Consider the following 27,980-nt stretch of genomic DNA (forward strand, 5'->3'; position numbering starts at 1 on the left):
ACTTCTTGTTCTCAGCCTTTAGAGACCAATTACAGGGAAGATCACCCTGTCATTATTTCATTTCATAAACAGTGCTTTGATGAGCGGCTTTTCACATCTAACCCGCACCTTCGAGTGATTATTTTCTTTGGCTGAAGTTCTTGAAGTAGAAATGCTGAATCCAAAGGTATATCTAGTTTAGAGTTTCAAATATGCATGGCTCAAATGCCCTTCAGAAGATATGTATAAATTTAAATCCCCATCACCAATGTACCTGGTGTACTGTATATTTGCTAGGACAAAATATTGTGATAAAAATATATATTTTAGTCTTTTGGTCAAAAAAATGTACTGTGTTTTCATCTGCATTTTTGATTACCAAGAAATTTGGGTAGTTTTCTAGAATGTTCATTTATTAGTAGCATTTCCTAAATATACCTTTTTTCCACAAATTTCCAAAACAACAGGTAAGAAGGATAGCACCAGAGGGGGCAGGGAAGGGGACGCTTCTCCTCCAGGTCATCCGGTGACTGCCCTGGGCTCTGCCTGAGCAGACTGCCAAGATCTGCAAGGCTTTAAACACCTTCTTAGAGGCTACCCTTTAATTAAAACCTTTCTTACATGATACATTATCTATAAAAGCAATTGGGTTAGAATATTGATTTTGCTGTGTGGTTACACAGCTCCCATAGGAAGTCTTACTCCACTGTTTGCAGCTTTGTGCTCATGGTATCTACAAGCTGCTTGGTAAGGATTGTGTGCTCAGCCATGCACACACTCACACACTCTTCCAGACAAATGTGTATAATCACAGAATGACTGCAGAGAGCTGCACACATAAACTCTCATACAGACACTCAGATAGATACACACACACACACTCTTTCAGACTCTCCCACTTCCATTCATGCACACAGACCCATGCTCATTGGTCTGAACACAGACTCACCCACAGACAGCAGCCATACTCATTTGTGCAAAAGTTCACAGACACACTCACATATACTCACACACTCACACACATGCATGCACACTCATGCAGACATCCTTCTCTCCCCTCTACACCCGGTGCTGCTGCCTTATCCACTTACCTCCAGATCTGCAAACACACTTCTGTCACTTTTCAAGACCTCTGTATGCACTCTTTCTTCTGCCTGGAACCCTTTTCTTTCTGCCTGTCACCTGGATGGCTCTCAGTCATTCTTCATATCTTGGTTTAAGAGTCACTTCCTTCTGACACCTTCCATAGTCCCCTAGGCCATATGGGAGCCTCTTGCCTTTGCTCCTGTTGTCCATTTTTCTTCTCCTTCCATGACACTCACTGTGCTTTCTAGTAATTGTGCCACAAGGGATACGCTCCCTGCCTTGTCTCCAGGGCCTAGCAGCATCTGGAACATGGTACGTGTGCCTGAATAAATGATAAATCTCTGATTGACTATGGATGTGTGACTACAGGTCAACTGAGATAAAACTCAAATACCCAGGCTCTAAATCCAGAGTCTACACCCTTAGCTTTCACCTATGAACTCTCTCCCTCACTAACACTTGGTTTTTCCAGTCATCCTCTTGTGTATTTATAAATACACATGTGAACAGGTACAGACACATATCAGCCATGAGAAAGGTCCTTATATTGACCTAATTGAGACTTTCTTTATCCAGTTATCTATGGATCCATCTCCCCCTCATGACTCTGAGCTCCATGATGAAAGGGTCTCTCTGTCTTGTTTGCTGTGATAATAACCAGCACACACCACACGGTGCCAGACCCATAGCAGGCACTCAAAATACCAGGCCAAGTGCTAATGAAATTGTAGGGATGATAAAAATAGCCTTTGACCTGCGGTACCTTGCTGTCTAGTTGGAGAAACTATTTTAAAAAAAATCTCTGCCCTTAGGGATATGTAGATATTCTAGTCTTTTCTTGGCCCTTTCTCATATGTATACACAAATAAAGGCACACACACACAAATTCTAACTCACACACCCACAGCGAGACCTCCAGATGCACTCTGCACAAACACCTGCACATCGAGGACCCCTGTCCAAGATGGAAATAAACAGGTTGCAGCGTTTGCAACCCGACCTGGTTTGTTTCCTCTGAGTTCAAAGGAGTTTATTAATTTCAGCCTCTTCATGTGGAACTTGCAAAGGCTCCTGCAGGATATCCATAGCAACTGTGCTAACCATCGGAAAAGGAGGGAGATGTTAACCTTTTGGAGTCTGCTTGCTGCCCACTTTCTCTGTCCCCCGTAGAATACTGACAATGACTCTTAGCAACTCGGAAATGCTGAGAAACAGCTGCCCTGGAAAGTGGTAAAGTGTTGGATGGGGGCTGCCTCCATCTTGTACCCAGGACCAATGTCCTGTGCAGGTTACTGAGCCATGAGGTGAGTCTGTCGCCAGCTAGTGAGTGGAGAGAAGGACCCGACCAATAGGGGAATTGACCTCTGTGTGGTCCCCAAGCTGCAGGCTGAACTTTCTGAAATTGCCAAAAGGTCTCACTGTGGGTCCTGCTCTTTCCAATTTGACCTTTTCAGTAAGAGTGAAAAATGCTTGGTGCCTCCTTTTTGGATCCAGAATGGATTGTTCCTTCAAGCAGGTCAGCTGTTTCTACTCAGCTTCTGACCTTGGGCAAACCGCCCCTATTTCCTAGTCTCACACATGGGAGAGGAACTCATCAAGAAAGCCCTTCTTTTCAGCTGGGGATGGGAGGCCTCCAGGGCACTTCCCAGGTGGAGAGAAGATGCCTTTTGCTCTGCTCTTGAGAGATGACTGGTGGAGAGGAGAGGCTGGGGTCTAAGCCTTCATCAGTTCACTAGCTGTATGTCTATAATCCCATTCCTTCCCTCTAAGCCTCAGTTCTTCATCAACAAAATGGACACAGTGGTCTATACTTTATGAAGGAAGTATGCACAGTACAGTTTTTGTGCTTGGTGGGTAGAAGGTGCTCAGAAAATAGGAGTTTATTTACTTATTTGTTTGTTAGTTTGTTTATTGTTAATAATTCAGCTCTGTCTGTCATCCTTCTCTCTGTAACCCCTATGGAAACAGATGTAGATGAACCCTGCCCTGTGGGGCTTGGAGTCCAGTAGACCAGACAGATGATCAAATGCCAGAAGACAAGGCAATGCAGGAAGCCATGGGTTCCACATAAAGAAGGTAGGAGGTCTTCCCAGAAGAGGTGACATTGACCAAGAGGCTGGTGACAAGTTATACCAGGAGGTAATCTATTTCCCAGAGAGCAGCAGTTCTCAAGTAGGGGCACTTTTATCTTCAGGGGACCCTTAGGAAGTGTCCGGAGACATTTTTGGTTGTCATAACTGGGGATAGCTGCTAAAGAGCACCATAATGTTCTCCATTGTAATGGTTATAATAACTACTAGGTATTGAGCACCTACTGTGTGTGAAGCAGCACAGTAAGATCAAATTTCGATCTCATAATCAGTCTATGGAATAATTTCCAGTGACTCCCTTTTAAAGCGAATGGATCCAGTGCTCAGAGAGATGAAGAAACTTGCCTAATATCTTCCAGAATCTCAAGTCCAGGTTAGAGTTCAGATCCTCCAAACTCTGATTCCTGCTTTTGTCTTTCTTTAAAGCCCCATGCTATCCCAAATGTCTCTTTGAGGAAAGATCTGGGCTTGCCTTGACCATTCTCTGGACATGTGCTTTTTAGAGTGGCGTGGGGATCCAGCTTAATGTGACTACAGCCATCTTGGTCATGACTGCCATTTTACCTGCCAGGTGACCCTGACACACATCTGACATCCTATAGGACAAATGAAGTCATTAATACGTCAACTAAGAGAATTAGGGAACTCACTCATGCTGAGACAGTTACTTAACTGATGCTGCTCAGGTCCACTATTTGGAGAAAGGTCAGGTACAGCCCAGCTGGGCACAGTGCACCTTTGTCTATCTTAGCATGTAAGCTTCTTCCTCTTAACTTAGGGACTCCACCTGTCTCGGTGCCACTCAAGATACACTCCTGGCCATAAATCCCTAGCAAATAGAACTTTGTGCCTGCCTCTCTCTTCAGTTTCACAACACCTTCTGCCTTTGGAAGTCAGTTTTCAGACACCAGTACTATGTTTTTCCAAATCAAGGAAGTCAGACAAGTTCCAAGCATCAGAAAGAGGGATATGTATTGCCTTGGAAGGTTCCACCTGGGGTCTTTCTTCAGGCAAAGAAGGCAAATATCCTTCCAGTCTATAACATGGACACTTCTGTGAGTGTCCATGAATAGAATGAATAGAAGGGGAGCAACTAGACCTTCATCCCCACTCCCTCACATCACGATGAAAGTCCTGCTATTGCTTCTGTTCAACCACTATTACTGCCATGACTACGACTCCGCTAATAACTAATGAACACTAGCCCAGTTAGGCTTTTTATCTCACTATTATGTAACTCTCCCAGTAACCCACTGAAAAAAATATGATTGTCGTCTATTTTATATATTCAAAACCAAGGCCCAGAGAAGAACCAAACACAAGAGGCACAGCTAGACATTGAACCCAAATTCTTCTCAGTGGTTCGCAACTGGGGGCATACAGATGTTATCTGGATATCCAGATGTTGTTTAGAATTGTGTTCTCTTGACCAAGGCTGAGTGTGTGTTACTAACATTTATTGGCCAGAGGCCAGGTATGCTACTAAACATCCTATAATGCACAGGACAGCCCCATGTCCCCAGAATTTTCTGGCCCCAAATGTCAGTTGTGGTGGGATTTAAAACCCTAGACTCTACCTCTAAAGCCCCCTGTGCTAGCCATTCTGCTCTAAGTCAATTACCATCTCAGCATGTAGCAGGATTGAGGGTTTCTGGATTATGTTGAGTAAATGTTTATTTAAAAGTTTCCTAAGGACAGAAAATGCCTTGCTTCATGCCTGGGAGCATAGAAGAACAGCTTGAAAGTCAAAAATTCATTTTTGACAATAGGATGACTTTTGTGACAAAACTCTGAGGAAAGCCAGAACTGTGAGCATTGCAAATCCACCTGTTTATGCTAGGTGAGGGTTTTTTTTTTTTAAGATGGAAATTTGGAAGGCTAGCAGTGTGCCCTAGTGAAATATTCATGACCCCCATCTAATTTCTAATTCAATTAAAAGGTGCTAATGTAGTTAACTGTGACAATTATTTTTGTTAATGAATATATTTAAATGCTTATCAGCAAAGGTGATAAGGGGTGCCCACAAGACTCAGCCACAAACTTGAATTTCAAATTGGTTTCAGAAGTTTAAAGGTTGTTTTCACAAAGCTCTGAAGCAAATTCCAAATTTACAAAATGGATAATTTCAGGATTAGCTATTCAGCTTCAACAGCAGTCTTCCATTTTCTTGAGGATTCAAGACAGGATTGTTTAAGAGTGCAAGTTCTTCAATTGCATTTGAAATAGGATTTGATTTATGAAAATTCAAATTATACTGACTTTGCAAGAACCCAAGGACAAGAAACTGGGCAACTTCTAGTGTTTCTTGTTAAGCAGAGGACAGAGTTTCTCTGTCTGAGAAGTTGTGAGATTGTCCTAGGAATGGGAGGTTATTTCTGGAAGCCCCTTTTATGAGGCATTGAATAGGATCTTCCTAACCATTCATTTCTTTCTCTGGGTAGATGGTGAACAACAGGTGATGTGTTGGAGCTGGTATACCAGATGTCTAGACACAGACTTTCATCTTATACTGGCATTTAAGCCATGTATTTGATACTGCTTTGTTTCAAACACAGCCATCAAAATGTGAAATTGTCTGTTCTAAGTTTTTACAGGATTTGCATGATTTTTAAAAGATAGGTTTCTAGCTTCTGGATGAAAAATGTCTCTTTTCCTTCCAGAATTTTTCTTCCACTCATTCATTAGCAACTAATAGATAGCTACAATGATGGCTGTGATGTCATCTTTGTAATCAACAAATCTGGTTTAACACTTTATCCCTGGGGCAAGCCATTTAACATGGCTGAACTAGTGTTTTTTTCATCTGTAAGGAGAGGTATAATATCTTGCACATCTCACCAGGCTGTTGGGCAGATTAGAAGAGGTAGTATATGTTAAGTGCTTGACATAAATGCTTAGTAGTGATAGTAGAAAGGGCAGCAGTGACTGTTGCTGTGGTTGTTAATCTTAACATTCTGTGATCAAAACCCTTTGTAGAGTAGGTAGCATTGCTAACATCGTTTCTGTTTTATTGGGGAGGGAATTTGGTTACTTGCTCAATGTCATGCAGTTGGTGAGGGGTAGCATTCAGATGAGACTCAGATTGGTTTCCTTCCAGGGAACACGCTGTCTGCACATGGCACTCAAACCTCTTTTCACACCTGACAATGTGAAATCACATGGAGGTGCTTACTAGACATTATTTGCGAGTGACCATTTGTCACCATTGCTTTGAACAGGACTCATTCATTTCCCATATTTTCACAATGATCTAGTCTCTTCAAGGTAATGCAAAAAAAAAAACGACAAAAAGTAGAGTCCTTGAGGCTGTTTGGAGAAAGGTTGGAAGAAGTGTTTTGTGCATGTTCAGAGACCACTCTAACCATACAGACTTCTTAGGTTACATCTGAGGTTATTGCATATAGCCAACACTTCAACTCGTCCTGCTTAGGACTCCAGGCTAGAATGCTGCTGGTGTGGTTTACAATGCCAAAGGGAGGCTCCAAATACTTGTTTTGAAGCATTCTGCCATGGTAACCATGGTAAGAGAGAGATGATACCTTTTTGGTAGTGGGGTTTGCTAGGCAGGTGCTGTACCATTTGAACCACATCCCTTAGCCACTTTTCCTTTGGTCATTTTTAAGATAGGGTCTTGCTTTCTACCTAGGCTGGTCTGGACCATAATATTCCTACTTACCAACTCCCACTGTTGCTGGGATTATAGGCACATGCCATCGTGCCCAGCTATTGGTTGAGATGGGATCTTATGATCTTTTTTGTGTGGGTTGGCCTGGAACCTCAATTCTTCCAATCTCAGCCTCCTGAGTAGTTAGTATTACAGACGTGAGCCACCATGCCTGACTTGAGAAGATACCTTTAAAAGCCATTTTAAAATCCATGTGCCCTGAAAATATTATTCTAAATGAAAGAACTCAGTTGCAAAAGATCACATCTTATCATAGCCTTCATATACAAGTCCAGAGTAGGAAATGTATAAACACAGAGAGTAAATTGTTGGTTGCTTGTTGGGGGAGGGGGGAGCGCAGGAAGGTGATAGCTAGAGGGTGTGTAGGACTTCTTTCTAGATGATAAAAGTGTTCTACAATTGAATAAAGTGATGATTGGGCATGTCTGCTAAAATGCTAATGCTGTTGAATTATGTAGTTCAAATGGAAAAATTGTGTAGCGAATTATGTCTCCATAGAGCTGTTTAAAAAATAAAATCCTCAACAACCCACATGAGCAACCAATTGCCTAGGGCTGTGCCTTCATTGGCCACTCAGTGCTTCTTCAAAGCCATCTGTGGTCTTGCTTCTGTATCCCACTAATCCTGGGAAATCTATCATCCACATGGTCCTGGAGTATATAATGATAAAGATCTTGAAAGCTAAAGAGTCTTCCTTTTTCTTTTTGAGAGCATGCTGATTTTCTGATCACTGAAATTTGTTTTTATATATTCCAGATATACGTTTGAAGGAAATTTATATACCATCACCCAAGAACCATCTGTTCTCATACTTTTAAGCCCACTCTGGGAAACTGGGAGGGGAAATCACTTCAACATTGTGTTAAACTTCCTACTCAGCATCCTCAAGAATCCAAAGAACCACTCCTGGTCCTTGGGAGTTCATTTTCTAATGAAATTTCAGGTGTTGACACCTGTGAGATGCAGGGAAAATTCTTTAACCTCTCTGAGCTTGTTTTTACATCTATAGGAAGTAGGTAATTAGAGTATTGGGTTTTTTGTGTAAATGAAATAAGAGGCTGTCTATTAATCTCTTATCCTGACCCACAGCTGGCACTCTGTGGACCAAAGCTACTTATTATAATCGCTAGATTATGTTGCAATTGAATACCTTGGAAGTTCAATATTTTTGACTCTTTTAAGACCTCCACCCTATGGAAAACCCTAGAACTACCCACCTTCCTGTAGGCTTCCTGTTTCTTGAAGTGGTTGTCATTCTAGCTTGGCCCAGGATTTAGGTCATAAGAGTGTGACTGGTATAGTGAACATTCTGATGGTTAGAAGTTGAAGTCATGGAGGGCTGGAACTTCTTCAAAGTAGCCACATCTGTTTAAGGCTTTGTAAACCCACTGACCACTTGGTAGCCAGAGATGGTCATTCCTAAAGTCCTTGGATAGTGATTTCTGGAAGAACCAAACCAGAGATCTCAAGCCTGGGACCAGGGAAGACAATCACCCGTGGGTGTGTTTTTGCGTCTGGAAGCATCCCTATCTTAATTGGTCACTAGCACAAGTAAAAGTCATTCTTCACTAGGAACCTGAATTTCTGATGCCTCTGGAAAAATCAAGTACATCTTTCTTGCATGGCTGGAATGACCAGCTGGAACTGAGACAGGGCTGTCCCCTTTAACAGGGATGTGTCTGTTCCAGTTCCTCAGTCTCTCTTCCTTCTGACTTATTCATGTTTTCTGTCTGGTGTCTGGGTACATTTGAGTTTATGATCCCCAAACTAAGCCTTTTTGATTCACAGGAATGAATTTCTCTTATTAGAAGCAATATCAACAGGCTTTATTGGTATCCCTAGGGAAAAAAAAAACCACATCTACAAGGCCAAGTATAGGGATCAAGGTATTTTATCCAGAAGTAAGTGCACAGGAACAGTCTAGCTAGCATTGGAAACGCTGGCTCAAATCTCCATTCTAGGGTGTATGGGGAAATCCTTCCCCAACTGCAGCCATGACTACAGGTCTCCCAGCAGCTCTCTGAGGCCCTCTTTCCCCTTCAGTCCAGCAGGCCCAACTACTCACCTTCTAGAATCTCTTAACAGAAGTGCAAATGAGGCTTATGAACCATTAACCTTAGGTCAGTTTTCCAAAGTCTGAAAAATCATTTGAAAACAATTAATTACTTTGCTTCACTGGAAACAGATTGTAAATCAGTGCAATTAGGCAGATGTTCAAGGTGAAGCATCGCACCAAGGTAGACGGGGAGCTCCCACCCCAGAACTTTCCAGGTGAGAAAGGAGGAAGTACATTTGTCACATCCACCTGCCTCCTGCAGGGCTGTGGTCATTTCCAAGCAGGAGCCATTTGCATTTTTTGAGCTCCTGGTTTTTTTTTTTTTTTTTGCTGTTTTGAAGTGTAAGTCTATTTTCTTTGCTATGTATGGGGACAGGACAATCTAGAGTCAATAAATTTGCAGGTTAAGAGAAATGGTATCTTTGTTTCATTTGATTCTGTTGAAAATTTCTTTTAGGAATATAAGTCCTTCATTATTTTTATTATGAAATTAGAATCAAGGAGTAGAGTTGCTGGTAGGGGTTGGATGTGGTTTGAATGTGCGCTCCCAGGGTTCATGTGTTGGAAGGTTGGTCTTTAGTGTGGTGATTTCGGAGGTGGTGGTACATTTAAGAATGGAGCCCAGGTGAATGAATCACTGGGGGTGCAACCCTCCAAAGGAACTGATGTAGTACTCATGGAACCTTGGTTAGTTCTCCAGAGAGGGTCATTATAAAAGAGAAAAACTGGCCCTTCCCTGCTCTCTGGCCTTCTGTCCCACCCTGTGTTCTCTCCTTCTTGCACACACACTAGCCATGATGCCATCACCAAGGTGTGACACAGCCAAGGGGGACTCTTATCAGAGCCAGGGCTATGCTGCTTAAACTTTCAACCTGAAAATAAACTTCTTTTATTTATAAAGTACTCAGCCTCAGGTCTATTGTTACCAGCAATGGAAAATGGACATACAGCTGGGTGACAGGGTACCTACTGTGCTGGGCCTGGGTTGATGCATTGGTCCTTTCTTTTCATTTCTAAGAGTTCTTGGAACAAAACAAAACAATAGTCAGAGGCCAGTTTCAGAGGTAAGTAACTTCCCTCTTTGTCCCAGTTTTGCTATTACCATGCTGTGAAGATTTGGGCCAAATCACTTCCTCTTACATGAGTTTTACCTTGTTCATCTATAAAATGCATGGATTGAATTAGCTCTCAGATTTCCTTTCCAGCCCTGACATGCTATTTATAAAACTAATTCTGTAGATACAAAAATGCTTAAGAAATAGGGCTACTACTTTCCTTTCAAGATGGCTGACTGGGCACATCTTGACAGAAGAAATATAAGAGCAGGAATAAATCAATGGCAGTGCTGGGGAAAGGGGAATATTGCCATCAGCAAACCAGAAATTTTGAGAAATGTGCAGAAGGGGTGAAATATATGGCAGTAGATGAATGATGACTCCTTAACAACATCCAGAAATGATAGCCCCCAGTAGTTAAAAGAGGAAGCAGTGGTAAAGGTGAGTTCTTCCAACAAAACTCTTGAGTTATAATCGGGATGGAAGACAGCAGGCTGGGAGAAGTTATGGACTGTGGGAGACTCTATGGGCAGTTAGAGAACCATCGCACAGATTACCCATTCAAAAGAGAGGCTAGCTGGGCTTCCCAGCTTTCCCTGAAACCAGTTTTCTGTATAAAGTTGGGGCTGGAGTTTAAGTGGCCAGAGAGAGAAAGGGGTGCCAGTCCCAAGGAACTTGTGCTGAGCACAACTGAGATGGAGCAGCTATGAGTAGCAGTGAAACCTCCTCACATCATGAAGACAGCCCACGTGGGTGCACCTGCTGTCCACTCAAGGCAGCCACTTTCCCCACCTGGAAGATGGTGCCACATGTATGGAGGAAAAGCATTTTAGCTTCCAAAACAAATCAGTGTAGACCAGAGCTGCCCAGCAGAACAGCCTGTGGTGATGGGAACGCTCTGTAACTGTGTGGTACCCAATACCATTGTATCTGGCCACTCTGTCTCCTGAGCACTGGAAATCTGGCCAGTGCAATGGGGAAACTTAATTTCAACTTCATTTAACGTATTAATTTAAATTGAAGTGGAAATAACCAGATGTGGCTAGTGAGTACCACATGTTGCTAATTAAACACCTACCATATTGGATGGCACAGATCTATAATCTCTTTTATAAATATAAACAACCACATCACAAAATATCTGAGGGAACTAAATAACGAGAGAAATGAAGCTGAATGCACTATGATCCTAAACCCCAACCAAATTGAATGTAGGAAGCAGAAGATGACATAGATCTTTAATTAGATCAAGAGTCCAAAAACCTGAACAGTTAAAAAGAATACTTTAATAATACAAAAGAAACCTTGGAAATTAAAGTAAGATTGGCAACATTAAAAACTAAATAGAAGGGATGAATGACAGAATTAAAAATTAAATGAAAGACTTGACTTAGTGATCAGGGATATCTAGCCAAGGTATTCTCCCAACTCACAGAGCAATAACATAAAAATTACAAGAGAAAAGTTGACACATGAAAGATAGATCCAAGAAACCCAGTAGTCATTAAAGAGTGATTCTAGAGAGAGCAGACATAATAGAACTAAGGAAGAGCCAAAGAAATAATAGGAGAAAAATTCAAATAATTGTTCAGAATGCAGGTTGAACCTTTCAATGAAGTAATTAAATAAGGATCAATAAAATAGAAAAAGCATGACAAAATTAAATATATGAAATCCATGCATATGTACAATAAAATATTAGTCTTAACCCCAGATTCTGCATAATGAAACATGGGGAGGGAAGAGTTAAAGAAAGGAAGGCAATGTTAGAAGGACTGCATTTTTAGAGAGGAAGCCTTAGGATACTGGTCAGTTTTCTATACTGCTGAAAAAAACAGGATTTGAGGTGTATTTATGTTTGTAAAAAATTAAAGTTTAAAAAATGAAGACATTTCTATCTCAATAGAAAAAGGAAAAGTACTTGATCAATTAGCAAAAATCTAGAAAGTAGAGCACTCAAGAAGAAAGGCATCGTAGGTAAATATGACAGAAAGAAAACAGTAAACATAAATAACTTAACTTTTCCTATTAAAAGATAATCACTATTTAAAAATATTTATATGTCAGTGGCCATATAGTGAGTTCAGAAATAAAGGTGGAGAGAAAGATATAAATGTTGAATTAGGTTGGCAATATCTTTCTGAGAAATTATTTTCTTTGCTTAAAGATTATATGTCCCTCTATATTTTATTCTTGCTCTATTAAAATACTCTTGTTTTATGAAATGTTAACCTTAGGTCAGTTACTAAATTATTTTGAAAATTTCACTCTTGAAAAAAAAAGTCTCAAAGTCTAGCCTCAGGACATTTGAGTTAGAATGATAAGATATCAAGCTCATGTCAGGAATTTTTAAAATGATAAAATCTACTCATTCCAGATTTATGTTCCAGGGCCATAATTACATTTATTCAATTTTTCATACTATTGTATTTTTTTGCATTACAAAAGTCACACTTAGTAGTTGGGGAAAATTCAAATGATTAAAAGTTATGTAAAACTTATAACTACACACACACACACACACACACACACACACCCACTACTGGTGAGGGAAATCAGTAATCGCTACAAAAACTTCACCAAACATCTGCAATACACCTGCTTTCCCCACGGGCCTGAATTCAAGAGGTCCTGACAGCTTCCTTCTACAAAAAGCTCTGTTTAAAACAGTAAGTCAGTAAAATGTCCTAGAATGCCAAAGCTAAAATACCTGCTTCATTGAATGACTTCCTCTCAGGGGTGAGGAAATCCAGATTTGGAATGATAAAGAGGCTTGCCCAAGGTCAAGAGTTCTTTTTCTGTTTTTGTTTGTTTTAGGCGTTAGAAAAGCCAACCTAAACTGGCCCTAGCTCCTACAGATGAGAAGGGGGGATTTGGTGTCATTTGAAATGGCCACATGGTGGCAAAATGGCTTCCAACATTAGCAGGTTTAACTACAATTCAATTCCAGCTATAAAGAAGGTGAACCGATAATCAATTACCATAAAGGGTCTTTCTGTTTCATTGGCTCATCAGGAATCATGTGACTCTCCCTGAACCAACCGCATTAAGCATGGTAATGTGTGCTCTGATGGGTTCGGTCTGAGCCACGCCCATCCAAAAGACGGGAAGTGAATTCGACTCCATCCAAAGCATATGGACTAAGCGTAAGAGAAGAATGCTCAACCAGAGGCAAATCTGGGTTCTCTCAACATGGAAGGATGAATGTTTGCTTCTGGTTTGGTAAGTTCGCAATGCACAGTCACTATTGAAATGTGTTAATTTTTCCTTCTCTCAGAAGGAAACTGTTATTAGACCTAGTGGTCTTGTTTCAGGGGCAGGAGAAATTAGGAGAACTCAGAGCTCTTTTTCATGTTACTTTATTTGGTTGAGTGCTGCCTGAAGAGCCGCAGTAAAGGCTCACAGTAGCAAAGCCATTGTTCATTGTTCTGCTCTCATCTACTGCAAATTCCAAATCAGCAGAAGCAGCAGCTGTCTGGAGTGACAATTCTTTGATAAATTGAAGCCTTCCCGGTTTCTAAGCACTGACCCCGTTCCAATCATTGATTGCAAAAAATCAATGGAGACTATGGAACCGGAGATAATATTCTCAACTCCACACTTTCAGAATTGGCCAGTCCAGAGCATTAAATGCAGGCTGCGTTAATGTTAACATAGCTACTTCTGCTGCTTATGGCACAGTCAGACTTCAGGGCAATTTAAGGGAGATAAATCAGTAGGGTAGAGAGAGGAAGCCCGACCTTTCTTGAACTTTGGGAGGTAGTAGAGAATGTGGTACCTAAAGTGATAATCTCAACTCTCCCTGCTTTGGAAATTGATGAGGCAGGACATCAAATGCAGACAACTGGCAGCCCTGAAAATGTTGCTTACAAAACAGTCCTGAAGTGATACACTTCAGGGATCTATGTAACAAGGTTGGCCTCTATTGGATGTGGGATTATTCTAGAAGACTTCTGTAGTTTGTGGCTGCTCAATTCTGGTTCTGGACAAAACAGCCTTCTTATCACATTCCTCAAAGGGTTATTTTTTCCTGACAAGCAACCATGTATTTTTTTTTTCAGTTTTGAAAATTATTTTTTTTAAGTTTTATTTTAGTGCAAATAGTAATTGCATGTATTTATAGAGTACAATGTTATGTTTTAATATACACACACACATATATATATAGAGAGAGAGATCTATATGGAGAGATATATCTCTATATATAGTGGAATAATAAAAAAAACACAACCAGTTTTTTAGATGAGCTTGAAAATGATAACATCTTGCCTATAGAACTTATGACCAGACCATCCTAAATTTCTATTCTTTCTAGTCGTGGTGATTAGACCTAAGTGGAGCCAATCAGACACTTAGCCTGGAATTTTTATATGGGAATTATCTTTTTTCGTGGATTTGCGATTGTAAATATCTGGTTCCAAAGAGATTTATTTATTTATTTATTGGTGATTATGTGGGTAGGAGGAGGAATGCAAGAATAAGAGCAAGAAAAATTCATAGTAGCCCAGTGCCAAGCACACAGCTATTGCTCAGTGCTCTAGTGAATGGATATTTAGTGAATGAGTAACTCACGCCCATGGAAAGAAAGAATTTGGAAATTACAAGAAGAAGAAAAGTCATCCATCATCCCACTACCCAAAACTAACTGGAACAGTTCGTAAAATCATCCATTACAAATTAGACTTCTGCATCAGGCAATAAATCCTGGTCAAGATTGAGGGAAGGGTACTTAAGGGTAAGTTCTTGTCCCTAAATAACAGAGACCTGAGAAAGGAAGGGAATGAGTCCCCAGCTTTCTCTACGTTTATGTTCTTATTGTTGTTTATTGGTGGGTGGGTGAGTTGGTTTTTTGCCCAGCATTTAATGGAATTGCCATGTTAATTAGGTTTGATTTGCTGAGTTGAAAACCCTTCCTTATCCCCCTTTTCAATGCCCCCCCCAGCACTGTTGAAAACTTGAAGGGTCTTATTGTTGATAGCTGTTGCCTGAAATATCTGAAACCTTTGGGGGGTTCTGTGAATTCAGAAATTTAGTCAATTATGGAAAATTGTCTTCAGTCATATCTTTGATTATTGTTTCTGTAATAATCATTTCAATATTCTCCTTAGCAGTTCTTCAAATTTTGAAGTTTTCTGTTCACCATCTGCTCTCATGCTTGTCACCTGTTTTTTTTTTTTTTTCAGTCTGGTACAGTTTGTCCATCACCAGTGTTTCTGATTCTGTGTTTTCTTACTGCCATGACTGATCTTTGCAAGTTTGAGCGTGGCTTTTGTTTTATTATTGCACTTTTTAACTTCCCTATTATCTTTTTGTACTTTTGTAACTCCATTTTGATCCTCTTCTGTCTCTTAACATGTCTCTCTCTCTCTGGTGGAGCTGGAGTTTGAACTCAGGACTTTGTGCTTGCAGAGCAGGCGCTCTACTGCTTGAGCCATGCCTCCAGTCCATTTTGCTCTGGTTGTGTTGGAGATGGGGTTCTCATGAACTTTATGCCCAAGCTGATCTCAAACCTCAGTCCTCTCAGTCTCAGCCTCCTAAGTAGCTAGGTTCTGAGTCACCAGCACCCAGCAACATAAATTATCTTAATGATGTTTTGCTCCCATTTCATAATCACTACAGCTGTCATAGTGTTATATATTTTAGTTTTTCTTTCTTTAATAAACCACATTAAGTAAATCTGTTCTTCTCCAAGGGTTCAAGGTGGCATTTTCCTCTCTGTGTTCTATAATATTCTTTTTATGGACCCAATGTTGGTTTTTCTTTTCTTGCACTTGGAACAAGGTGACAACTACCTACACTTAAGGTTCAAAACCAGAAAGAACATATGGCTTTTCTAGACATCCTGTCTCTCTATTTGGGTGCTGCTGATTCTCTTCCAGAGGAATGCCCTTTACCTAGCACTGCTGTACCGGAAAAGAAGCATCTTCTATTTCACCAGGTAAACATGGTGTTAGACTCACGTGGGAGCCATCTGCAGCTCAGATTGCTAGGCCCCAGCCTGAGAGTGTATTGTTAACAAATTCCTAGGTGTGCTACAGCTGTGGTCCAAAGGCCCACACTTTGTTCTAGTTGCACTGCTGACTCTGGCAGGTTGAAACAGTACTGGAGGAGGTAAACGCAATACCCAGCATGCACTGGTGCAGTGACTCTGGCTACTTAAGAGAGAGTGTGTGTGTAAGAGAGAGGGAGTGGGAAAGGGAGGGAGGGAGATGAATATGAGAATATCACACTTTTTTTTTTGGTACTAGGGTTTGAGTTCAGGGTCTTCACCTTGAGTCACTCCACCAGCCCTTTTTTGTGATGGGTTTTTTCGAGATAGTGTCTTGAGACTGGCTTCGAACCTTGATCCTCCTGGTCTTTGCCTCCTGCGTAGTTAGGATTATAGGAGTGAGCCACCAGCACCTGGCAGTATCACACTTCTTAAGACTCAGAGTGCTCTGCCCTTTTTTCTGACCAGTTTTCACAAAGTTGGAGTCTTTGAATACAAAATAACCTTAATGGTAGAGCACCTGCCTAACCAGCGCGAGGCCCTGAGTTCAACCCACGATACTGCAAAAGAACTGTAGAGATGGAGGGCTGGATGGACAATACTGAGGCATCCACACAGCTGGGACAACATCTTAGCTTTGTACTTGGCACGCCCCCTTCTCTTTCTGATCCAGACGTAAGCTTGTAGAAGAGACGCTTGCAGGAGGGGCACAGGGCTGTGGGGGTGACACGCACTCTACAGGAGTGAGGCATCCACATCCACATCTGCAGTCTTTATTCATAAACCTTCCTAGTGGAGGCATCTCTCTGATCTTGACAGTAGGTTTATACTAAGTCCTTGTGGCGTGGAATACTCAAAGCGGGTTTTTTCGTTCCCTAGCTGAAGGAGCACCAGCTGTGCTCTGTTCTGGTGGGGATAGAAGGTCAATTTAGAGCAAATGTTTGTGCTCTGTTATATGCAGACATATATTGAGCAAGCCCAGATTTGAGAATTTTTATGACGATGAGGCCTTGGGTTTGACATGGAGAAACTACCTACACACTCCTATGTTTGCAAAGAAGAGAAGGCCACTTTGCATATGGAGGCCAGGCGTTTTCTGGGAAGAAGACACTAACATTCCCACCAGTCTGGCCCTGGCTGTTTTACTTACAAAGTTCTCTAAGAGAGGACTAGAGAGGATTTGGCCAAGGTTCCATGAAAGAGCAGCACAATTAGACCAGCAAAGAAAGTCATCATAAGCATAAAGAGATACTTTACCCATGACCTTTTTCTGGTTTCGGCCTAGAGTAACAAGTGACAATTCTGGGACTTAGACTGGCTCTTCAGTGGGTGTGTCTGGGATTACCTGGCATCAAGAAGCAACCCAGTGTTGGCTGGTTAGCAGGGCCAATGCATTAGAGATCCAGATAGGACCATTTCCTTGTGGCTCTTCTTCATCAGTGCTAAGCTCAGAAGTAGCTGTGCGCCCTGAACCAAGCCACTGATGGGTACCCAGTGATCTTTTCTATGTTGCTGAATTCTGGTGTGGGGAATCTAAGAGTCAGCCCCAGTGGAATTAGTCCAAGTCTGAAGAAAACTATGTCTGCATCATGTGGGACTGTGCTTGGTGATTGCCACTGTTCTCTGCAATAACAGGTAAGGGAAGTTGTGTGTGTGTGTACATGTTTAGCTTTATCTGTTACAGAAACTTACCAGCGCTTGGCAACTTTTTTAATCTGTAGAGCATGCTTCATTGGGGTCGTTGGTTTTCTATTGGAATATATACCATGTGTCAATGTGTGAGCAAAATTGTCAGTGGGGTGATCTCTGTGCACCATGGCTAGGCTGTATTGGATGCTCTATGTAAATGGTTGGGCTAGGAAATCAAATCCCTTCTAACCTGGAGGCCTGGGTTTATTTAGAGTAGGAGTCTTTGGATTGGTGGAGTGACTCAAGTGGTAGAGCGCCTGCCTGGCAAGTATAAGGCTCCAAGTTCAAATCCCAGTGCCATCAAGAAGATAAATGAAAGAAAAATAGATAGGAGTCTTCCCAGTCAGTCCACTGTCAAAGGACTGGTTTTTCAAAGATGTTTACCTACTCTGTATTGTTTCTGTAGGAACGATGGCTTTTCCAAGCAACTCCATTTGCTCTTCAAGGCTGGCTCCTCCTAAACAACTAGTTTCCCTCTGTTGTGAGCAAATACAGTGAGAAAACTCTGAATTGAACTGGGCTTCTTGCTTTCAAGAAGCTGGTAGTCACATGTTTAGATGCATAAAAAGGGGACAGTTGAAACTCTCTTTCAAGGGATGTACTTGGGTTTCGGTCTGTCCACTAGTACCAGCAGTATGTGAAGGCTTAAACCAGTGATGTGAGCAACGCATTGCATGGTGCAGGTCTGAGAGTCGATCTGCATGTGGCTTCCTAAGTCCAAGTTCAGTGACGTCATGTAGTAGCTTGAAATCAGACTTCATGGGCATGCTTACACCTGAGGAATTGGCAAAAACTATAACGTCTTGGCTGTTTCAGAAATTGAGCTACTAAAACATTTATGAGAACGCCCCTGTTTTGAACAGTGTTGTATGGGGCCAGACAGCTGTTAAGAACTCTGTGTTTATATTTGTTTTGAGTCGTGTAATTTAATTCTTCCTCCCTCCCTTCCTTCCCTCCCTTCTTCTCTTCCCTTCCTTTTTCTCCCCCCTCCCCCTTCTTCTTTCCTTCTTTGAATAATTTAAAAAACATTAGAAGAGATTGTGTGAAATACCTCCAGAAATTAATTTTAAATCTGAAGACTTTCCTCCTTAACAGTCGTTTCTGTTCTCATCTTCCCTTTTCAGGGTCTCAACCTCCAGAGTGATCTTTGTTCTATTGTTGCTTTTTTGTTCTATTGTTGCTAATGAAGGCGGCTCTAGGTCTGATTGGGGATCCTTAGAAGGTAACTTCTCATTTTCCAGTTGCTTTTCAGGCCTTCGCTCAGTATTTGGTGATCTTCCATACTCTCTGGTGCGTTTAGGTGAAAGCTTGTTTTGTTATTGTTATTTGTTTTTGTTTCGCTTTCCATCCTACTGTGCATTTATTAGCCTTCTTGAATCTGTATTTGCCTTCCTCCATTAGTTTTGATAAATTGTCATTAAATCTTTTTTTGTTTGGTTGGTTGGTTTTGGTGGTGCTGGGTTTTGAACCCAGGGCCTCACTCTTCCTAGGCAGTGGCTCTACCACTTGAGCCATGCCACCAGCCCTCAGGATGTCATCATATGTCAGCTTTTCTCCCTTCTTTCTGCCTTTCCCCCACTTGAATTCTTATTGGGTGTTAGGCTTTCTCAGTGTGTCATGCTTCTCAATTTCTCTTGCATAATTTCTTTTGACCCATCTCCCAGGGCCCCGATTCTTCTTCAGGCGTGCCTAATCTGAAGTTCAACCTGTCCCTTGAGTTTTTAAACCAGTTATTATGTTTTTATAATGGACTTTTTGATTGCTTTGATTCTACTGAAGTAATTAGTTTCCTGTTTCATGAGGGTTGTCTTGGGAATATATTTTATTTCTTTAAACATAGTAGCTATAGTCCGAGGATAAAACACAGATACAGAAACCACACAAATCAGTTGTATGGCACACTGAATTTTTATATAGTGAACAACACTCAAGTCAAGAAAAAAATACTTTGCCAACTAACTCCAAAAGCCCCTCCATGTGTCCTGTACCTCCCGGTCTCTCACACTTCCAGAAATACCACCATTCTGTTCTTTATAGGCAATGCCTCCTTGGGGTGGTTTTCACCGTTTATCACCAGTGTATACGTCCAGACAATAGAGATGGGTTTGCCTATATTTAGTTTGTTATTTATTTTTGTAGCAGCAGGGTTTGAACTCAGGGACTTGTGCTTGCTAGGCAGGCACTCTGTCACTTGAGCCACTCCACCAGCCCTTTAATTTGCTTCTAATTTCAGATAGAGTTTCATGCTTTTGCCTGGCATGGCCTCAGACCATGATCCTCCTAACTCTCACTCCCAAGTAGCTGGGATTATAGGAATGTGCCACCACACCCAGCTTAAATTTGTGATATGTTGTGTAAGTCTGTCACTCTATAGTTTCCTTCTCCATCCCTTCCATTCCTTATAATTTATCTGATGCTGAACCTGAGCTGTTTGGCCTGAGCAATCTCCCACAATTTGGAGTTTCTGACTGTCTACTCTTGGTACATGCCAAGTTTTTCTGTCCTTGTCTTCCCTGCTTTTAGCAGGAAAGATTGGATGGACCTGAATCAAAGGCTTGGTCGAAAGACAGGTTTAGGTGGAGGCTGGCAAGGTTATAGGAAACCCAACTATTTGATTGAGTCACATTTGTGATTTCAGCTGTGCTTTGATGCTTATGGAATATCCCGTGGTGGTTGCAAAATAACGATCGTATCATTTTCCATTGGCTGCTGGCAACAAATTGCCCCAAACCTAGTGGTTTAAGACAACATAAATTTATTGTCTCACAGTTCTTCAGGCTCAAAATGGTTTTGCAAGCTGAAACTAAGGATCGGCAGGGCCACACTTTCTTCAGAGTCTCTAGTGGAGGTGGATTTTTCTTCTTTCCTAGTTTCTGATTGTAGAATCTTCCTCCATCTTCAAATCTCTGCGTCCGTCATCACTCTGTCCCCTGCCTCTCCAACCTCCTGTCTCCTCCTAAAGGACCCCTGAGATCACACCCAGCCCCATCCAGATCACCCAGGATAACACTTTGATCTCAGGACTGTCATTTTTCCTGTGGTGCTGAGGATTGAACCCATACTTTCATGCTTGCTACACATGTGCTCTACCACTGAGCTTCAGCCTCAGCCTTTAAACGCATTTGCAAAATCCCTTTTTCCACCACATAAGGCAGCATCCCCAGATGTGGGGATTAAGGCTGGGAAATTTGAGGGAGCTGTTCCTCAGCCTAATGTGATGATGTCTTAATATTATTGTTTGTTCTTCACTTATCGGTCACAGTGCTTTAATGAAGAAAAACACTCAGTTATCTACCATGAGATGACCCAAGATGTTCACTTAGAAAATGAAGAATAATTGCTTAATTCTTTCCCTATATTTGCCAGTGATCAATTTTTTTAAGAAAAGCATTACGCAATCTTAGGTTTAGGTGTATTTTAGTCTACTGAGTTTATTATTATTATCTTTATAAATCTTCGTCATCATCTGTGGTTTTAAAGATTGAACCCAGGGCCGTGAGTTTGTTAGAAAGCACCCTACCCCTTTACCTCTGTATCCCCAATTCTGTTGTTCCTACTTTGTGTTTTCTTTGTTTGGTGGCACTGAGGTTGGAACTCAGGTGCTCTACCACTTGAGCCATTCCCCCAACCCTTTTTTTACTTTAGTTATTTTTTCAAATAGGATCTCCCACTTTTTGCCTGGTGCTAACCTCCCTACCTATGCTTTCCTACCTATGCCTCCCATGTAGCTGGGATTACAAGTGTGCCACCATGCCTGGCATTTTGTTTCTGAGACAGGGTCTTACTACCTTTGCCTGGACTTGTCTCTTGAACTCCTGACCTTCCTGCCTCTGCCTCCCCAGTATCTGGGATTATAGGCATGTACCACTATGTCTGGCTCAATTGTTATTATTATTGATAAAGTTCAGCTTGTTTGCTCTTTGCCAGTGTGAGTCCATTCGGTTTCATTGCTGTGACACTAGTCACCTCTGACATTTCTGTTGCTATCTGATACTGTAACATATCCAGCCTCCTCCTGCGTAATTCTTACCCCAGAATCACAGTCAGCTCTTTCTCCAGAAGCCCTGCTTGCTTTTAGATACATGGCATCTTAAGGCCATAATTTGGGGGCTGTAGGGATGTCCATTGCTACTGGACAAGTTGTTATTTCTAAGTTTTCAGGAAATGAATTCTAATGTAATAAAATACAATATCCCATGTATTCATATTGATGCTTCAAAGTCAAGACTTCCGAACTGTTATTTAACCTGCCTCTATTACGTCAATGTGACTTGTCTTCCATTCCAAGAAACCTAGTTTTTTGAGGTCATAGGGGGTGATACAAATTGAATATACCATAATTTCTCATTTGTTTTATCAAATTTTACATACAAACGTCTCTGGATTATAACACACACACACCCATGATGATTACTGAAAACATTCAAACATGTTTGCTCTATCCTCCTCCCATCCCCCTTCTTCTTCTTCAAAATTTTGGAGGTAAAGTTTGCATTCATATAGCAAAATTTCAGCAAATTTACGAAGACCTTCCGTTCTCAAGAGTCACATGTTTTAGAGTCATAGCACAATGGTCCCTATTTGTCCTCACTCTGTCTTAGTTCAATTTGTCTTAGTAGCTTTTTATTTAATGCTCCTTAGCAGTCATTATGTCATTGACCCCGTGGTTATTTTAGTTATTTTAGTTATCGAGCTCATTCCACAGTAGATTACTCCTGAAGGGCTCATGGGAACAATATTTCTTGAGTTCTTGGGCTTTGATACGTTTGTCTGTGCCCTTTGTACTTAAAAATCAATTTTTTTGCAGGATATAAAATCCTTGGCATTGTCTTCTCTTCGGTATGTGAAATATATCACCCAATTCTCTTCTGGTGTAAAACCTGTGAACACACTAGTGCTCCTTCTGTCAAATTCACATGCTCTTTTCTGTTTAGATGCTGAAGGATTTGTAAAGTCCCGTATTACACTAGACTATGTCTCAAGGTTGATATTCTTCTCACCTATGCATTGTGTGCTTTCAAAATGTAGCTTCAAATTATTCTGTTTTAATTTCAGGGATGTTTTCCTTGCTTGGTTTAAGGCTATCAGGTGTATGATTTAAATTTATTTTTGACTGATAACATAAGTACATTAGTATTTTGAGTTTTCAGCTTCCAGACATTCCTGCTATCCGTGAGTCCAATCTTCTTTGCCTGTTTTCAGTACTTGTTGTTCTCTCAATCTTTTTTCTCTAGTTCCTTATCATTTTAATAATTTTATTTGTAAAATTGTGCTCAAATATACAAAGCATAAAATTGATCATTTTGCCAATTTGAAGCATATAGTTTAGTGGTATTCAGTACAGTTACACTCTTGTTCAACCGTCACCCATCTCCAGACCTCTTTTCATCTTGAAAAACTGAAATTCTGTACCCATTAAGCAGTAATTCTTTGTTCTCTGCTCCCCCAGGCCCTGGCACCTCTGTTCTTCTTTCTGTCTCAGTGAATTTGAATTCTCTAGGTACTTTATGTGAGTGAAATACCACAGTATTTGTCCTTTAGTGACTGGGTTATTTCATTCAGTATAATGTCTTCAAGCTTCATCCATGTTGTGTCAGAATTACCTTCCTTTTCAGGGCCAAGTAATATTCCATTCCAAGTATATGCTACCTTTTTAATCCATTATCTGTTAATGGACACTTGGGTGGCCTTTACCTTGAGCTATTATGAATAATGGTGCTATAGACATAGATGTACAAGTGTCTGTTTGCTTCATGTCTTTTCACTTTTCCTCCTGCTCACCTTCAGTTTCATTAAGGCAGTGTTTCTTTTGTTCTTTCTAGGGGACTCTCTTGGGATTCTCTTTTTCTGAAGTCCTTCAGATTCTGCCTCCATTACTTCTGTGTCTCCTTTCCTGCAGACATTGGTACCACATGGACCTCACATCTGTGCGGTGTCTTCTTGTATTTTGAGTCTTTGGCAGGTTTTGTTAAATGTTGCCCAGGTGTTTTTAGTTTTTCTGTGTAGTTTTGCTTTTGTTTGGGGATTGACAAAGATTGAAACATTAAACTACTATCTTCCAAGATGCCCCCAGGATTGTCACTCTGTTTCTTTTATATTTTGCTTATTTTATAACTGTATGCTGCTCATTTTCCTTGAAAATTTATTCATGCAAATCCTGTGAGGAATGGAGAAAAGACGCTTTCTGGCAGAGTGTTTTGTTAGCCTCTCTGGACAGTTGGGGGCACTGCCTACAAATGTGTTAAACTAATTCATGGATTGCAGTTGTTTTATTTTTTTTAGACCGTGTCAGAGGGTTTTTTTGTGGTGTGACCCTTTTGTGATCATAGGAGTTTTTGCAGAAAATATTTTTCTTCCCATTTTACTCAGAGATGAAAATTTTTTCTTACAAACTCTAGGAAAAGGGTCTGGATATTTGCTGTGGTTTTTTTACTTCTGTTTCATCTTGATGGTGACATCATAACTCCTGGGCCCAGTGTTTCTGAGAGTTTCCATTTGACTTCCTGCTTGGGAAGGGTCTGGGGCCAAGGCCCTGTGCCTATGAGTCCGTGGAAGCTGAAGCCTGTGTTCTTGGGGTTGGGGTAAAACTTTCACCACAATTAAATAGTGGTTTAATACTCTGACTACCACTCTGGAGTTCTGTGTTTCCTTAGACTTCAGTCTGATCTTTCTTTACCATTCAACATTTTTAGCTGTTTTTGTTTGGAAGGTTGGTCTTCTATAGATCAAAAAAAGTGAAAGGCTTCAGTGACCTTTTTATGGGTAGATTTTTATAGAAATATTCTCACATTCTGCAATAATACAAATCACCCTTCTGACAGATGTTCCTTGACTTAAGGTGGGGTTGTGTTCTGATAAACCCATCCTCAGTTGAAAATATTGTCAGCCAAAAATGCATTTGACACCTCTCACTCCTGAGCATCCCAGATCAGCAGCACAGCAGAATATAGTCTCAGTTGTTCACCTTCGTGATTCTCAACGTCAGTGTCTAGAATCATGAGAAAGCATTGTAGCTGATATTGCTGGACCAAAGACAGGTATGGAAAAGTCCTGTGTACTTGAGAGACTAAGTCTCTAATTGATTAACAGAGGAGTATTTGGATAATGAAGTTTCATATTTACTGTGCTATTGATTGCAAGAATTCTGCAAACAGTAGGATTGAGTGGGCTATGGGGAACCAGCCCCTGAGTGTGTATCTGGGTTTTCAGATTTTAAGGAGTTTGCTTTTGGCTTTTTCTGTTCTTTCTATCTTGCTACTGAGCCTCAGAGCCCTTCCAGTAGCACCGTTGTGAGAGTTCCTTCTGAATTCTCCCCTCTATCACCATTAAAACTCATCAGTCTTGTGATCTGTTCTTTCTGAACTTTCATGGCCTTGCTAATTTGACAAATCTATCCATTCTAAAATGTGGTCTACTGATAGATGCTTCCTTCTCCATCTAGAACCATTCTAATGAGAGTGTTGTAGAAAGCTTAATGCTTCAGCCCACGATGGCACATTGGGCTTTTCTAAATATACCAGGTTCACTCTAGTACTGCTGAAGACGCTGAGAATCTGGATCACTCATCCATTGCTGGTGGGATTATAGAAAATGGTGCAGCCACTCTGAAAAATAACTTGGCTGTTTACTAAAACACTAAACATGTAGCTACCTTACAACCCAGCAGTTGCATTCCTTGGCACTTATCCCAATAAATGAAAACTAAGATTTACATAAAACCCATAATGAGATATTTGTACCGCTTTTATTCATATCTCCAAACTGGAAACAATCCAGATATTCTTTAATGGGTGAATGGTTAAATAAAATGTGGTACATCTGTGCCATAGACTGCTCTTCAGTCTATGGCAACAATTTGGATGAAACTGCAGAAAACTGTGCTGACTGAAAAAAGTTAGTGTCAGTTATTATGTGATTCCATTTAAACAGAATTCTTGTAATAAAAAATTATAGATGGAGGAACAATAGTGCTGACAGGGGTTGAGGTGAGGTTGGCATGGGAGGGAAGAGGGTTTAGCTGCACAAGGGAAAAATGAGGGATCCTTGTGGTGGTGGAAATGTTCTTTATCTTGATTGTGTCACTGTGAACCTTCTGGTTTGATATTATGTTAGAGATTTGTGATACCATACCCCTGAGGGAAACTGGATAACAGGGTACATGGGATATTTCTGTCATTTCTTACAACCACATGTACGTCTATAATTATTTAATAATAAAAAAGTTTTTAATATTTTAAATGCTAATATACATCAAGTACTCAGAATAGTGATTGGTACAAGGCCATGGCTGTTTTAGAATTTGCTGTTATTTGTAGTAGCATATGATTTTTGTCAACTCTGTTGCATTCCAGTCCCAGAGATGATAAGCGAACTCATCTCTGCACCTTTGTGCTGAAGGGGAGGAAGCGGATAGGCAGGTGAGACTCTTAGAGACATGCAGGGAAGCCCCTCTACTCTTTCTCAGGGAGAGCTCAGCCCTTCTGTTCATCTTCTTCTTGGCTTACAGAGGACTTGACACATGGTTGAGAACCCATGTTGGATTTCCCAGGGGACACAACTCTTTAGGACTCCTGTTCTCCCCAGAATCTACTGTTCAAATCCTACATCTAAGGGCCCATCTTTGGGAATGAAATCTCCTCCCCAGTTTTCTCTGGAAGGATTTCACCAGAGCCCAAAGCTTCATTGGCTCCCACCTAAATACAGATTAGACTTGTGAATGGAGAAGAACTAAGTCTCACTCGGGTTGCCCCACTCTTAAAATCCCCCCACAATGTTCTCTTTGTCAGGAATGTCACTAGGACATTGTGCTCCCAGCCCTTCTCCTGCTTTTGTCTTCAGAATGCCAATATGGCCCCATGTCCCCAAAATCTCCCTCTGGAATACCATTAGGATATCCCTAGATTGTCCTTCAGGCCTCTCCAGAGAGAGCATGCCCCAATCATGCTTGTATTCAGGCTACCTGATTCTCAGTGAAGGCTGATTCCCTCCCTGAGGGAGTGGGACATTTGAAAACAGAGCCAGAATTTTGGTTGTGAAAATGAGAAGCCACCACTTCTATCACAGTGTGGTCCTGTGCCACATAGAAAACAGCATCTTCCTTTGTATGGTGTGTTTGTCTGCTAGGTTTTATGTTATTTGTAACCACACAGCAACAGGATTAAAAAGCCAAGAAGTCTCAGCTCACAGGAGCAGAATGTAGTGTTGACGTTAAGTCTAGCAACAAACCAAGGTGATCTGACACCTATTTAATGATAAGCATCACTGTCTCTCCATCATTAGGAAGCATGATCTTCATGTGAATGAGGACACTCTGTCCAGATGCCAGACCATGTACTCGTGCTGTTGAGGGAATGCAGGCAGGAAAGAGTTTGTGCGTCAACCAGGCCTCCATCCTGGCTAGAGGAAGGAGTTTCCCTTCTGGATTTCCATCTGAGTTTGCGTCTCGTGTCCCCTTAACTCATACCAGGACTAACCAGCAAGACCCCTCAGCTGTCAACTATTCCCCCACCCCATGTTTGTTCCTTCCTCAGGAACCGTACTGAAACCAGATTCCTGCTCAGTTTACCCTGGCCTGTCTCCAAAATTAGCAATGGTGATGGAATATTGCCTACATGTGTGGGTTTCCAACTCTGAAGGTCATTCAGTCCTTGGAACTTGTCCTCTTCCACAGTGGCTGGGAAGGAGAGTTTAAACTGGTATGACGTCACTGCCAGAGCACACTGAGAGGAGATGTCTGGGTTCCTGCATTAGCTGTGCCACCACCTTTGTGAACTTCGATGTGCAGCTTGGCTTTCTGAACTCCAAGGTCATTAAGTCTAGAATGTGGACATAAACACTTAATTGACTCAGTTTTTTAAAGTTTAAGATCACATGTGTACAATCCTTGGTATATGTTATACCCTCAGTATAACATGTAAACTGTCATTACTCATAATTATGAGGGAAATGGAGAGATGACAGCAAAACTCCGTGATTATCACTAACCAGTACAACCTTGACATCTACTAAGGTTACCCTGACCCTTAGAATTCAAAGGAGAGCAACTTCACCCCACACTGCCGATGGCCAGAGAGCCAGTGGCCCTTCCTGTCTCTCTGGGCTCTCAGAGGTATGATATAGATCTGCCTATCTGGTCACTGTGTATTTGGGTTTTTCCTTCATGAAATTAGGTCCATGTGGAGGGTCCTGCAAGCACCAGCCACAAAAGGTAGAACCTTATTCGTTTCTCATCCCAGACTGCCTCTGAGTTAAGGTTACATTTGTCAGATTATTAGTATTTGAGACAACAGAGGAAGTATATATGGCAATCCCTTAAAAGCCAAACTGAAATATTAGACATACGTACTTCTAA

This window comes from Castor canadensis, chromosome 17, assembly GCF_047511655.1.
Source record: "Castor canadensis chromosome 17, mCasCan1.hap1v2, whole genome shotgun sequence".
In the NCBI taxonomy this organism is placed as follows: Eukaryota; Metazoa; Chordata; class Mammalia; order Rodentia; family Castoridae; genus Castor; species Castor canadensis.